General features: G+C 47.8%; 1 long non-coding RNA gene across 1 annotated transcript in view; it reads left to right on the top strand.

Moving 5' to 3' along the window:
* Positions 1 to 1,139: 1,139 nt before the first annotated feature.
* Positions 1,140 to 13,724, top strand: part of LOC144805796 (uncharacterized) — a 186,756-nt gene continuing 174,171 nt past the window's right edge. The window contains exons 1-2 of the long non-coding RNA XR_013605602.1: positions 1,140 to 1,232; positions 3,339 to 3,467. This is a non-coding gene — a long non-coding RNA (uncharacterized LOC144805796). The remainder of the gene's footprint in view (positions 1,233 to 3,338; positions 3,468 to 13,724) is intronic.

The following is a 13,724-nucleotide window of genomic DNA, read 5'->3' as shown; positions in this document are numbered from 1 at the left end:
ACACAAGAAGGAGTCTATGGGAGGCCAGGCCAGCAGACAGGCTAACACAGACGAAGACTCAGAGCCCAGCCATAAGACCGTTGCCAGGCTCTGCTAGTCAGTGCAGAAGACTGATGTAAGGTGTCTTCTAACCCTTAAATCCCACCCTGCCATTTGAATACCTGAATCACACCTGTGAAATGGGCAGAGCAGATAGGAAGAAACAGAATGACAAGCTGTGCATTCCTGTGCAGTACACTAGGCCCATCTCACCATCGCCTTTACAGATTCTGTTAACATGTATGCAATAAAGAGAAAACAGGAAACCTTAATAATACGATTATTGTAACTGACTTCCTTCGCTCAATCTTCTGCTTCCGTGATGTTATGCGAAAGATGGACCTATATCTACCAACATAATGTATCACTGGTCCCCAAAGGCAGCCTTGAGTGTTATCAGCATTTCCCATCAATCGGTTGTGATGTCATCTCCTACATCATACCCCTGACCCTGGCAGGTTTGTGACATCATGTACTACATCACACCCCTGGGTCTCGCAGGCTTTATGACATCATTCACCTCTTTGCTATATATAGAGGCATAGTCGGGGATGCCTGCAGTGTGTGTGCAGTCTGTGGACTGGGCTATGAATGGTGTGAAAGAGGGGTGAATGGGGGACTTGGGGGCACCGAGCTAACATCAGACTCACAGGATGGCCGCGGCAGTTCTGCTTCTCGTGGCCTCTGCCATGTGTTGTTTGGTCGTTCAGTGGGAGAAAACAGGCAGCACCTCGCAGACCGCCAGAGAGATGCACTTTGAGGTGGGGGCGGAGCCTTCCATAAGGTGTGGTAAGGGCTTATGAGGTTCCGTGTAGTTGCAGTAAACAACTTTTAATAGCAATTCCTGGGGTTCTCTTTGCAGGCAAATTGAATTTTGCCTTTCGCTCCAAGAACTCTGGCACCGCCCCTATCTGGAGCGGGGTGCGGAATGTCTGTGAGTTTAATGGGAAGCACGGTAGTATGAATGAAGGTGTGAATGGGGGACTTGACCAGATCAGATGCAATTTGTTTCCCTGACATAATTTTAGATTGAGTACAAAGAAATCAAATATTTCCCAAAAAACAATCATCCATGTTGAGTTTCATTATTTCATGATCACCAGGACCTCCCAGGGGCAAGGCGACGGCGACAGAGACTCCGGTGGCAGAAGGTGAACAGGAGCAGTCCCTTGCAGGCTCTTCTGCTGGCCCCAGTAAGTTGTTCTATTGTTATATTAATACTTATACTTCCCTAACTTTTACAGCTCCTATTCATTACAAACTGGTTCCTAATAATTCTATGTTCTACAAAATAGTCTTTGATCTTCTTCTAATGTGGACTACTTTCTACATTCTTATCCTGCCTCTACCATCACTCTCTGTGCTACTACTATTTACAATTATGAGTCGGTCTGTGTAGGTAGCTAAGCTTGTCCATTCGGCAAACCGTGTGAAACAAAACTCTGATACAGCAATAGCTCTAGGCACTGAGTGCAGTCCTCTGGGTTGCCCTTGCTGTCTATTCCAGTCTTCTTAATGTAAGTGCTTTGACATTTTCCAACAACAAAATGTCATTGTTTACACCAAGTAAAAGGTAGCAGTTGCCTTTTTGATTTGAGAGGAGCACATCCCATACCGCTAGTGTTTCAGGGACTATTCTTCACACAAAGAAGTATGAACAAGATAAATAGGACATTGTTGATGATAGGTTCAAAGTTCGGCGTAGGGTTTTTGTTCAGAAATAGCACGGCGCTCAACAGCTGGTAGGTTCGAGGTAGTTGTTATGATTGTAAATTGTTGGTGCAGCTTGATCAGAGATGACCCTATTCTCTGCGAGAGAAGGGAGAGAGGAGCTCTGCCTTCTATAAGTCTATATACAGTGTCAAGCGCACACAACCTAAGTTTATTCGATAGTTTGTGATGTGTTCTTTGATGGAAGGACACGACCAGACTTTTCTTTTTTTATTTGTTCCTTTCCTTATTTATTGTATCACAAAATGGTATTTGTATAAATGCAAACCAGCCGACACGTAATTCGTCAAAAATGGGGTTGACCCGTGACTCTTCAGGGCTGTTGAAGTTAGGCTGAGATCAGTATCGTCGGATCGGTGATAATTCCAACCCGGTCCTAATCAGGCATCGGTGAGTAATGTTCCCGTGTGCGCAGAGGAGGTGCTCCTTCGAACAGGGAATGTGAGTTGTGCCGCCGTTCAGTATACGGTCGGTCACTGACGGGCAAGCAAATCCGCTTGACCCATCGTTGAGGCTTGTCAGTAAGCCGGTTACGGTGAGGGACTTCTGTCAGTTCTCGAAAGTATTGGAATTATCACCGGTCCGACGATACTGATCTCAGCCTAACTTCAACAGCCCTGAAGAGTCACGGGTCAACCCCGTTTTTGACGAAACACGTGTCGGCTGGTTTGCATTTATACAAATACCATTTTGTGATACAATAAATAAGGAAAGGAACAAATAAAAAAAGAAAAGTCTGGTCTTGTCCTTCCATCAAAGAACACATCACAAACTATCGAATAAACTTAGGTTGTGTGCGCTTGACACTGTATATTGTTGATGATAGGTGCAGTTCGACTTTCGACATACCTCAGTCCGAACAGAAGTTGAACCCCCATTCCCCTGACCGACTATCTAGAATGTCTGACCAATGATTTTACGACCCAGAAGAACAGAAGAAGAGAGACTACCTCCGAGTCCCGGCCTATCTGAGTCACTGAAACATGACTGCCAAGTGCAGTAGTTCAAACCTTTCCGCTCACTCACTCGTGAACAAAAACCACACAGTGTTTGTTAGTTTAACATTTTTATTTTCAATTGAGAAATGAAAACATTATTTCTTAATTTTTAATAGCGTAGTATTCTTATGGATGAAGATGACGTTAAAGTTTACTTTAAACAACATTCCCATGAATGAAATTAGTATGACTCAAACGTAAAAATATTTAACACTAACAGACACAGGAAATTAGTAGAATAACTGTGCGTGAGCCCCCACCTTCTTTAAAGTACTTAAGTACTGCTGGTGGTGACTCAGTAGTAGTTGGTGAATCGTCTGGCAGAAGGGCAATGGAATCTTCTTTCTGTAATGAGAAAAATGGTGCACGTTAAGCAAGCATTAATCAGTTGTCAAAAGAAGAAGTGTAGCATTTAATGGAATAAGCATCTAAAAGGTTAACACCCTCCCCAAAACCGTAACATTTTTTCAATCCCAGTAATACAAAATGTGTTATGTAACATTTCCTTCCATTACGAGACAAAATAGGGGGTTGTGTATGGCATCTGAAAATATGACATGTTTTTCCTAGACGTCACAACATCTGATGCGGCACAGATGACCATCAGTGCTGGGGCCAGCAGTGCGGAGGGGTCCACTCTGGATGCGGCGGTGCCAACAGGAGGAGCTGGGGGGGAAGGCTCAGCGGCGGCGGATGGTGGTAAGTTATTATACTCCTTACTTATTGAATTTTTTTTGAGTAGGCTCGTAAAGGAGTGTATGATGTACTGTACAGTAGTACACAGTACACTAGTATAAGTACACTGTACTGTCAAGAACATTTACTAATTTATAACTACTTTTTGGGCTATCACGGAGAAGACAGTCAACCTTGACTTGTAATAGCATTAGTGGCTGTACTTCTCTGGTAACCAATGGTCCCCTCTATTTCACTTGAACTCAGCTGGCCAATTTTTATTTTAAAGCCAAGTCATATCAGATCAGATGTAGTTTAGGGATGTGAAGAACGAAAAGCTAAAGAAGAGTGAAACGAAGGACGAGCGAGTCTTAATATTTATTTATGACTGTAAAAAATGGTTTTGTTGAATGCAATTCAACATAAGAAAGAAGACAGCGGTTTCCAAAATATAATGAAAAGGGTCTTAGTTGGTTGTTAACAAAAAGAAATTTTGGTACATTTGAGACATTAAGAAGAATCATAGACGTACTTTGTAAGCCTGGATGTTATCTTCTTTATCCTCCTCGTCGATAGCAGAAGTGTATGATGTAGTAGAGCAGACGCTGAGTGGATGAAGTATGGCCAGTGGCAGTGCCACCCCTATAGAAAAGTAAGACATTCCTATTCTGTGAGAAGTTGGCCTGATAGGTGATGTTTCCAATTCTGGAACCACCTATTATCAGACCAAACAATCCCTTATGGTGTCAGGTTGTAAGTCAACCTTGTTAGACAAGCTATCCTAGGGGTAGCATGGACTAAGCAGCCTAAAGGCTTAACTTAAGAGGTCGTGTTAAGCGAGCTGTTTTACCACATACAATCCTGTAATATCAAATGAAAGGACACCACACAAGTATATATTATAAAAATATATGTGTTTATTACTAAAAACAATCCCCAGTATTCTTTATGAATAAAGGGGCACAAGCGTTAAATCAAAAGCACAGTTAAAACATACAAAGTTGCACAATTATGGATGAGGGCGGGTGGCCACTCAAACCATATACTAAACAAGTGGTATAAGAGATACCAATCGAACAGTGGTTAGGCCTAGGGCCTAGGGAATCGCTGGGAGCAGTCAGGACAAGCAGTCCTGAAGTCGGGAGAGGCCCACGGGATTCGGGAGCAGTGCGGAAAGCGCACACATGCACCAATGTTAACCAATGGTGCGTAAAAGTTACAAAGTTAAAGTTTAAGGACACTTCCGCTGAACCTAGAGGAACAAAACTTAAGACACAGACTGTGAGAAGTTGGCCTGATAGGTGATGTTTCCAATTCTGGAACCACCTATTATCAGACCAAACAATCCCTTATGGTGTCTGGTTGTAAGTCAACCTTATTAGACAAGCTATCCTAGGGGTAGCATGGACTAAGCAGCCTAAAGGCTTAACTTAAGAGGTCGTGTTAAGCGAGCTGTTTTACCACATACAATCCTGTAATATCAAATGAAAGGACACCACACAAGTATATATTATAAAAATATATGTGTTTATTACTAAAAACAATCCCCAGTATTCTTTATGAATAAAGGGGCACAAGCGTTAAATCAAAAGCACTGTTTAAACATACAAGTTGCACAATTATGGATGAGGGTGGGTGGCCACTCAAACCATATACTAAACAAGTGGTATAAGAGATGCCACTCGAGCAGTGGTTAGGCCTAGGGCCTAGGGAATCGCTGGGAGCAGTCAGGACAAGCAATGCTGAAGTCGGGAATGGCCCTCGGGATTCGGGAGATGTGCGGAAAGCGCACGCATGCACCAATGTTAACCAATGGTGCGTAAAAGTCATAAAGTTAAAGTTTAAGGACACTTCCGCTGGACCTAGAGGAACAAAACTTAACACACAGACCCTAGAGATGTGCACCAGTGTGGGAACACCGGCGGAGCAAAGTTACCTCACCCACAGGAAGTGGGTGCACAGGGTCGAAGTGGCGTCGGGTTTTGACACGCAGGCTCTTGGTGCTTGAAGCTGAAAGGGCTGCAGGCGGGTTGAAGATGAAGTGTCCGGTGGAGTCCAAGGGTGGACTCAAGTCGAAGGGTACCTGAAAGCAGAGGGGATAGAGTCTGGGTCACTCAGCAGTGACCAGGGTGGAACCAGGACGGAACCAGGCAATGTCGGGCGCAATCAGGTGGTCGTCAAGGAGCTTCTCTCCGCTGTCACGTGGGCTCTGGGGCATCTGCGACGTCCAGGAGCAGGTCACGATCTGTCCCACGCAGGCTCTCACCGTCGGTGCAGTCGGCTTCAAGTTTGGAGCAAACAACACTTGGCAAGAGCAATCCACGCGGGTTCGGAAGATTGCTTCTCACTCGGACCAGGAAGGTCAGAGTCGGGGCTCCTTTTCAGGGGAGCTGGTGTGGATCTGGAGCAACCAGATTCACGAGTCTTCTTTGTAGTTTCGTCGGCACAGGGACCACTAGCCAGCGGGCAAGTGACCGGGCCAACGCGTTGAGCCAAATGGAGCAGAAGGGCCCCACGCAGCACTCGTCGAGTGTGGAGGGCTGAACTTTGGCTCAGGAGTAGCTCAGGGTGGGGGCTTCTTAAACCCCGGTGCACAGCTTCGAGGGTCACTCGTGGGCTGCACGGTCAGCGTCTCGTGGTCAATTCAAGATGGCGTTATCCACGCTTCCGGTCGCCTCCACGGGTCTCAGCTCTGCAGGGACTGTGGATCGGGCTGTTGGAAGGCAGGCAAGCTTGATCTCGTCGATCTCAGTCGCTCGAGTTCCGGCGGGAACTGCAACTAAGTAGATGTCGAGGGCTGGATGGTGCCTGCAGCTGCAGGGTGGTCACTCCTTGACCACAAGGGAGATTCTTCGGGCTTCCATGTTGAGATGGAGGTCCAAGGGTCCAGAGTTTCATTTCTAATGTTTCTTCCAGGAAATCTGATGTACATTGGCACTGCTCCCACTCTTATTCCAATCTGGGGGGCGTGATTACCTGCTAGGTCCCTCCCTATGGGTGGGACCCAGGAAGGGGGTGGATACACCCCTTTCCTTTGATCCAGGCCGCCCTGGCACGAGGGCTGGAGTGCCCCAGAACCGGTTTGGCCGGATTATGCAAGGGGCAGCCTTGTGCGCCCCAGGCAGTGTCTGGTTTCTTTCAGACCTCCCTGCTACAATCCACTATCTCCTGTCTGGAGGGCGGTGACACCCTCCTGTGACAGGAAACCCTTTGTCCAGGACCCATTTGGCCGAGTTTCGGTCAGCTGCAGGGGTCCAGACATTTGTCTGTGGCAGAGGCATCCATTTTGTGGATCTAAGGTCTTTGGAGAAATTAACCGCATTACAGTAAAGGAACATGTCTTACCCCTCTAGAGGGGTGGAATGCTATCCCCGTCACCAGAACTGGCGAGGGGATAGTATTCCAAATCGTATGACACCTTACACGACATGTTTTGATAAAGCCAAACCAAAGTTGCTATTTAACCGCGAGGATTATAAGGCACTTAAGAGTATATGGTATGGCATTATCCTGAAACAGCTTAGGGAGTTGTTCCCGACAGCTGCAGACAGGCTCAGCTCATGCTAGAGCTCCATCTCACATAAAACCACGCACTCTGCCTCCAGGATTGATGAGGCCTTCCATAGGAGTGGCTCACAGGTTTACATGTGTCCAGATATAGGTTTAGATATAGGTATACTATATCTAAGCAAGGGGTGCTTACACCACCTTACCCCAGCTGAGTGATCAGCCAGTTGTGTCAATTTAGGAACCAGCCAGGGGTGGCAAAAGATATGCTGCAGCCCCTGGTAGGCCTTGGTGGCCCCTATGCCCTGTGCACCTATAGTGCATTATACAGGGGCTGACAAGGAGTCCATTTCCAATTGTGGTATGTACCTAGGGTACATGGAATCCATTTTACAGAGAGAGCAGATGGCCTGGGGCCCTGATTAGCAGGGAACCAGGTCAACTAAGTAAAAAACCCAGCTAAACACAGGCAAAATATCAGGGGTAACCATAGTCAGGTAGCCACCTTCCTACACAGACCCTAGAGATGTGTACCAGTGTGGGAACACCGGCGGAGCAAAGTTACCTCACCCACAGGAAGCGGGTGCACAGGGTCGAAGTTGAGTCGGGTTTCGTCACGCAGGCTCTTGGTGCTTGAAGCTGAAAGGGCTGCAGGCGGGGTGAAAGAGAAGTGTCCGGTGGAGTCCAAGGGTGGACTCGGGTCGAAAAGTACCTGAAAGCAGAGGGGACAGAGTCTGGGTCACTCAGCAGTGACCAGGGTGGAACCAGGACGGAACCAGGCAATGTCGGGTGCAATCAGGTCGCTGTCGAGGTGCTTCTCTCCGCTGTCACGTGGGCTCTGGGGCATCTACGACGTCCAGGAGCAGGTCATGATCTGTCCCACGCAGGCTCTCGCCGTCGGCGTTGTCGGCTTCAAGATTGGAGCAAACAACACTTGGCAAAAGCAATCCACGTGGAACCGGGAGATTGCTTCTCACTCGAACCAGGAGGGTCAGAGTGGGGGCTCCTTTTCAGGGGAGCTGGTGCAGATCTGGAGCAACCAGATTCACAAGTCGATTTCAAGTTTTCCTCGGCACAGGGGCCACTAGCCGGCTGGCAAGTGACCGGGCCAACGCGTTGAGCCAAAAGAAGCAGAATGGCCCCACGCAGCACTCGTCGAGTGTGGAGGGCTGAACTTCGGTGCAAGTGTGGCTCAGGGTTGGGGCTTCTCAAATCCCGGTGTACAGCTTCAAGGGTCACTCGTGGGCTGCACGGTCAGCGTCTCATGGTCAATTCAAGATGGCGTGCCCCACGCTTCCAGTCGCCTCCACGGGTCTCAGCTCTGCAGGGACTGTGGATCGGGCTGTTGGAAAGCAGGCAAGCTTGATCTCGTCGATCTCTGTCGCTCGAGTTCCGGCGGGAACTGCAACAAAGTAGACGTCGATAGCTGGATGGTGCCTGTTTGCACAGGGTGGTCACTCCTTGACCACAAGGGAGATTCTTCGGGCTTCTACGTCGAGTAGGATGTCGAAGGGTCCAGAATTTCATTTCTTATGTTTCTTCAGGATAATCTGAAGTGCATTGGCACTGCTCCCAGTCTTATACTAATTTTGGGGGCTGGATTACCTGCTAGGTCCCCTCCTATGGGTGGGACCCAGGAAGTGGGTGGATACACCCCCTTCCTTTGATCCAGGCCGCCCTGGCACGAGGGCTGGAGTGCCCCAGAACCGGTTTGGCCGGATTATGCAAGGGGCAGCCTTGTGCGCCCCAGGCAGTGTCTGGTTTCTTTCAAACCTCCCTGCTACAATCTACTATCTCCTGTCTGGAGGGTGGTAACACCCCCCTGCGACAGGAAACCCTTTGTCCAGGCCCCATTTGGCTGAGTTTCGGTCAGCTTCAGGGGGTCAGACTCTTGTCTGTGGCAGAGGCATCCATTTTGTGGATCTAAGGTCCTTTTAGAAATTAACCGCATTTAAGTAAAGTAACATGTCTTACCCCTCTAGAGGGGTGGAATGCTATCCCCGTCGCCAGAACTGGCGAGGGGATAGTATTCCAAATCGTATGACACCTTACACGACATGTTTTGATAAAGCCAAACCAAAGTTGCTATATAACCGCGAGGATTATAAGGCACTTAAGAGTATATGGTATGGCATTATCCTGAAACAGCTTAGGGAGTTGTTCCCGACAGCTGCAGACAGGCTCAGCTCATGCTAGAGCTCCATCTCACATTAAACCACGCACTCTGCCTCCAGGATTGATGAGGCCTTCCATAGGAGTGGCTCACAGGTTTATATGTGTCCAGATATAGGTTTAGATATAGGTATACTATATCTAAGTAAGGGGTGATTGCACCACCTTACACCAGCTGAGTGATCAGCCAGTTGTGTCAATTTAAGAACCAGCCAGGGGTGGCAAAAGATATGCTGCAGCCCCCGGTAGGCCTTGGTGGCCCCTATGCCCTGGGCACCTATAGTGCATTATACAGGGGCTGAAAAGGGGTCCATTTCCAATTGTGGTATGTACCTAGGGTACATGGAATCCATTTTACAGAGAGAGCAGATGGCCTGGGGCCCTGATTAGCAGGGAACAAGGTCAACTAAGTCAAAATACCAGCTAAACACAGGCAAAAAATCTGGGGTAACCATAGTCAGGTAGCCACCTTCCTACACAACCCCCCCCCAAACGAAAGGAGATAAGGCTATCCTTGGCCAGGTAAGCCTATATTGCCTGAGTGGCCATATAAGGAAGTACCTGCACTAGCATGGGTACCCCCTGTCTCATGGTCCACTAAGCAGTCCCTCACCCTTGGGGTATTAGAGGGTCTCCACCATAGGGAATCACTACCTTGGGTGTGTTTATGCAAAGTTAAAGGCTGGTTTGGATATGGAGTACTGAAGTGAGGCTCTACTAATTTAGGGCTTAGCTTCCTCCAATTATCTTCCACCATGTGTGCCTTTCTTTCTTTAACTGAGTTGCACTGTGCTCTCAGGGTCAATCTCTGGCTACCTAAAGCTGGAGGCTGGGTCCCTCTGTTTGGCTTGCTGGAGGGACAGTTCAGGTTTGGGCCCTTTGGGTCCCAGGTTTGGCTGTGCCCAACAGAATCCATCTGTGGGAGGTCCCTAACTGTATTTAAGGGGGCTCCCTCAGGAGTTTTTAAAGTTTTCACCTCACTAGGGCTACTAGTTTTGGTGCCCCTAATCTGTTGATGGGGGTGCTTTATGTGACAGGGGGCCCTCCGGGTCTCACTGTCCTTCTTGTCCTCTGCAGCCCTGGGCTGGCTAAGGCAAGGGAGAGAGGGGCAGGTTACCTGCTCCAGACTGGGTCCCACCTGAGAAGGGTCCACCGCCATCAGAGGCTCTGTCAGGCCAGGCCTAACAACCTCTGGGGCAGTTCCTTCATCAGGGGTAAGATCAGTTCCCTGAGGAGGCTGATCCTGTCCTAAAGTCTGGTGAGGGGGAGATTTCTCTTCCTCCTCCATGCTCTCAGTTTGTGTGGAGTTATCCATCATTTCAGGTTTCACAACACACATATCAGTTTGAGTTTGGGCTGTGGCCATCACAGCCCCACCAACCTTTTCAGGAGAAGACTCAGTTTGGGTTTCTGCTGTTATCATAACAGCTTTGCTATTCTGTTCAGGAAGAGCTTTTGCTAAAGATGGGGCAGAGAGTTTCTCAGCCCTACCAACCTTTTCAGGAAGGACATCTTGGATTGGGGCTGTAGCCATTACAGCCCCACTAACCTTTCCATTGGAATTTACCATTCTAGAATGGGTTTACTGTTCAACCGCAGCCCAGGCTGAGATTTCCAAATCATTACCAAGTAGGCAGTTTACAGGCAAGTTTGATGACACTGCCACTCTCTTTGGGCCAATGACACCTCCCCAGCTGAGACTTACTACTGCCATGGGATGATTGTTTTTGACGCCATCAATGTTTGTTACCTGGTATGTGGCACCTGGTAAAAGTTGCTTAGAGGGGACTATACAGTCAGCCACCATGGTGATGCTAGCCCCTGTGTCTCTAAAAGCTTCAACTTTCAAACCATTGATGATGGGCACTTGTCTATACTTGCTCAAGGTATTTGGGCAATCAGAGAAGTTGGCAAACCCCATGCCAGTCTCATAAACAAGATCATTTGGTGATGGGGACCTGGATAGGCCAGGGTCCACCTGAGCTCCAAAAGTAAACCCACCCAGATTCCGGGGTGTGCTCCCACTTCCTGGGGGATTACTGCTGACAGTAACAGGAGGTGTTGGAGCTGGCTTTGGAGGTATATTCTCTTTATTGTTATTCTTGGGACAACAGTTGTCTGTTTTGTAATGCCCAACCTGTTTACAGGCATAACAATAAGGCTTTTTCTCAGTTGAAGAAGTGTCTTGGGACCCACCCCCATTCTTGGAGTTTTGGGGCCCTGGGGAAGTCTTTTCTTTATTTTTATCCCCACCCTTATCTTGAGGCTTGGTAGACTCCTTCTTCTGGTTACTGTCCTGATTCTTAGGCCTAATCCTGGTTCTGACCCACTTGTCTGCCTTCTTTCCCAATTCTTGGGGAGAGGTCAGATCAGAGTCCACCAGGTGCTGGTGTAAGAGCTGGTTCTGACAATTACTTAGGATCTGCTCCCTCATAATCAAATTATACAATCCTGTAAAGTCATGTACTTTGCTGCCATGTAGCCAACCCTCCAGAGCCTTAGTTGCACAATCAACAAAATCAGTCCAGTCCTGTGTCTGTGTCTTCTGGGTGTCTCTGAACTTCAACCTGTACTGTTCAGTGGTTAAGCCAAACCCATCTATTAGGACACTCTTCAGGACTTTGTAATTGTTTGCATCCTCATGTCTGACAGTGAGGAGCTTATCTCTCCCTTTCTCTGAAAAGGAGTACCATAAGATTGCTGCCCACTGTTCCTCAGGAACCTGCTGTACCATGCAGGCTCTCTCAAGAGCAGTTATCCACTTGTGGATGTCATCCCCTTCCTTGTAGGGGGGCACAATCTTTGTCAGGTTTCTACTATCATAGGACATGGGTTTCTCTTTAGGAATATTGCTGCCACCAGTGGCATCTAAGCCACACAATTTCTGCTCTATTGCCAAGGCAAGTCTAGCTTGAGCCAAGGCTACCTCCTCCTTCTCTATTTGGAGTTTGACAGCCCTCATTCTGGCCCTATGCTCTAGCTTTTGAGAAGCAGTCATGCCTCTCTGAGATTCTCTTGAGGCACTAGAAAGATGAGAGTCCCCTGAGGGAGATCTCACTCTTCTGTTGCCTGGGAGAATGTCATGGTAGGATCTGGGGAGGTGCTGGCCCTCTCCATTTCCCAGTAGGTCTAAGTTGGCCTGGCTAAGCCTGGCAACTTTACCTTGGTTAACCCCTAGCTCCTGATCTTCAGGTCCATCTATGTCTGAACCATCCTCCTCCTCTTCCTCCTCTTCTTCTTCCTCCTCTGGAGTGGTATCAGTTACAGGGGGGTTCACTCCATCTCCTGACTCTAAGGGAACTTCATTCGCCTTCTCTGAGTCATCCTGTTCTAGAATGGCTATCAGGATAGGACAGGTGGGACTTCTGCCCCTTTTTAACACTCTTGAGATGCACAAGGCAATCAAGTCCTTTCGGGTTAATTTGTCATAGCTGGAAGTTGCCTTGGTAAGGTCAACTGTCACAGGAGCAGACCCTGAGGCTTTTCCTGTGTCAGACATGACTCTAGTGTGGTGTAAGTGATGCACCTACCTACACTAAGTGTTTCCCTACTGTACCTTGCTAGTGAGTTGTAGTCAGGGTGTGCTAATCCCTTCAACCTACAACTACTAAGTTCAGTAGAACTTAAATATGCTAAGCTTTTGATTTATATGTACCTAGAGGTACTTGATGTGATCTTTCAATTTGATAAAAAGATTGCAATGGTAAAACAACAGCAAGCTCAAATCCGCACCGCTGCTCACCAATGTGAGAAGTTGGCCTGATAGGGGATGTTTCCAATTCTGGAACCACCTGATATCAGACCAAACAATCCCTTATGGTGTCTGGTTGTAAGTCAACCTTGTTAGACAAGCTATCCTAGGGGTAGCATGGACTAAGCAGCCTAAAGGCTTAACTTAAGAGGTCGTGTTAAGCAAGCTGTTTTACCACATACAATCCTGTAATATCAAATGAAAGGACACCACACAAGTATATATTATAAAAATATATGTGTTTATTACTAAAACAATCCCCAGTATTCTTTATGAATAAAGGGGCACAAGCGTTAAATCAAAAGTACAGTTTAAACATACAAAGTTGCACAATTATGGATGAGGGCGGGTGGCCACTCAAACCATATACTAAACAAGTGGTATAAGAGATACAATCGAACAGTGGTTAGGCCTAGGGCCTAGGGAATCGCTGGGAGCAGTCGGGACAAGCAATGCTGAAGTCGGGAGAGGCCCACGGGATTCGGGTGCAGTGCGGAAAGCGCACGCATGCACCAATGTTAACCAATGGTGCGTAAAAGTTGTAAAGTTAAAGTTTAAGGACACTTCCGCTGAACCTAGAGGAACAAAACTTAAGACACAGACCCTAGAGGTGTGTACCAGTGTGGGAACACCGGCGTTGCAAAGTTACCTCACCCACAGGAAGCGGGTGCACAGGGTCGAAGTTGAGTCGGGTTTCGTCACGCAGGCTCTTGGTGCTTGAAGCTGAAAGGGCTGCAGGCGGGGTGAAAGAGAAGTGTCCGGTGGAGTCCAAGGGTGGACTCAAGTCGAAAAGTACCTGAAAGCAGTGGGGACAGAGTCTGGGTCACTCAGCAGTGACCAGGGTGGAACCA

The sequence above is a fragment of the Lissotriton helveticus genome (genome assembly GCF_964261635.1).
Source record: "Lissotriton helveticus chromosome 1_1 unlocalized genomic scaffold, aLisHel1.1 SUPER_1_unloc_25, whole genome shotgun sequence".
NCBI lineage: Eukaryota > Metazoa > Chordata > Amphibia > Caudata > Salamandridae > Lissotriton > Lissotriton helveticus.
The sequence above is the reverse complement of the archived record's forward strand: the minus strand, read 5'-3'. Positions and strand labels throughout refer to the sequence as shown.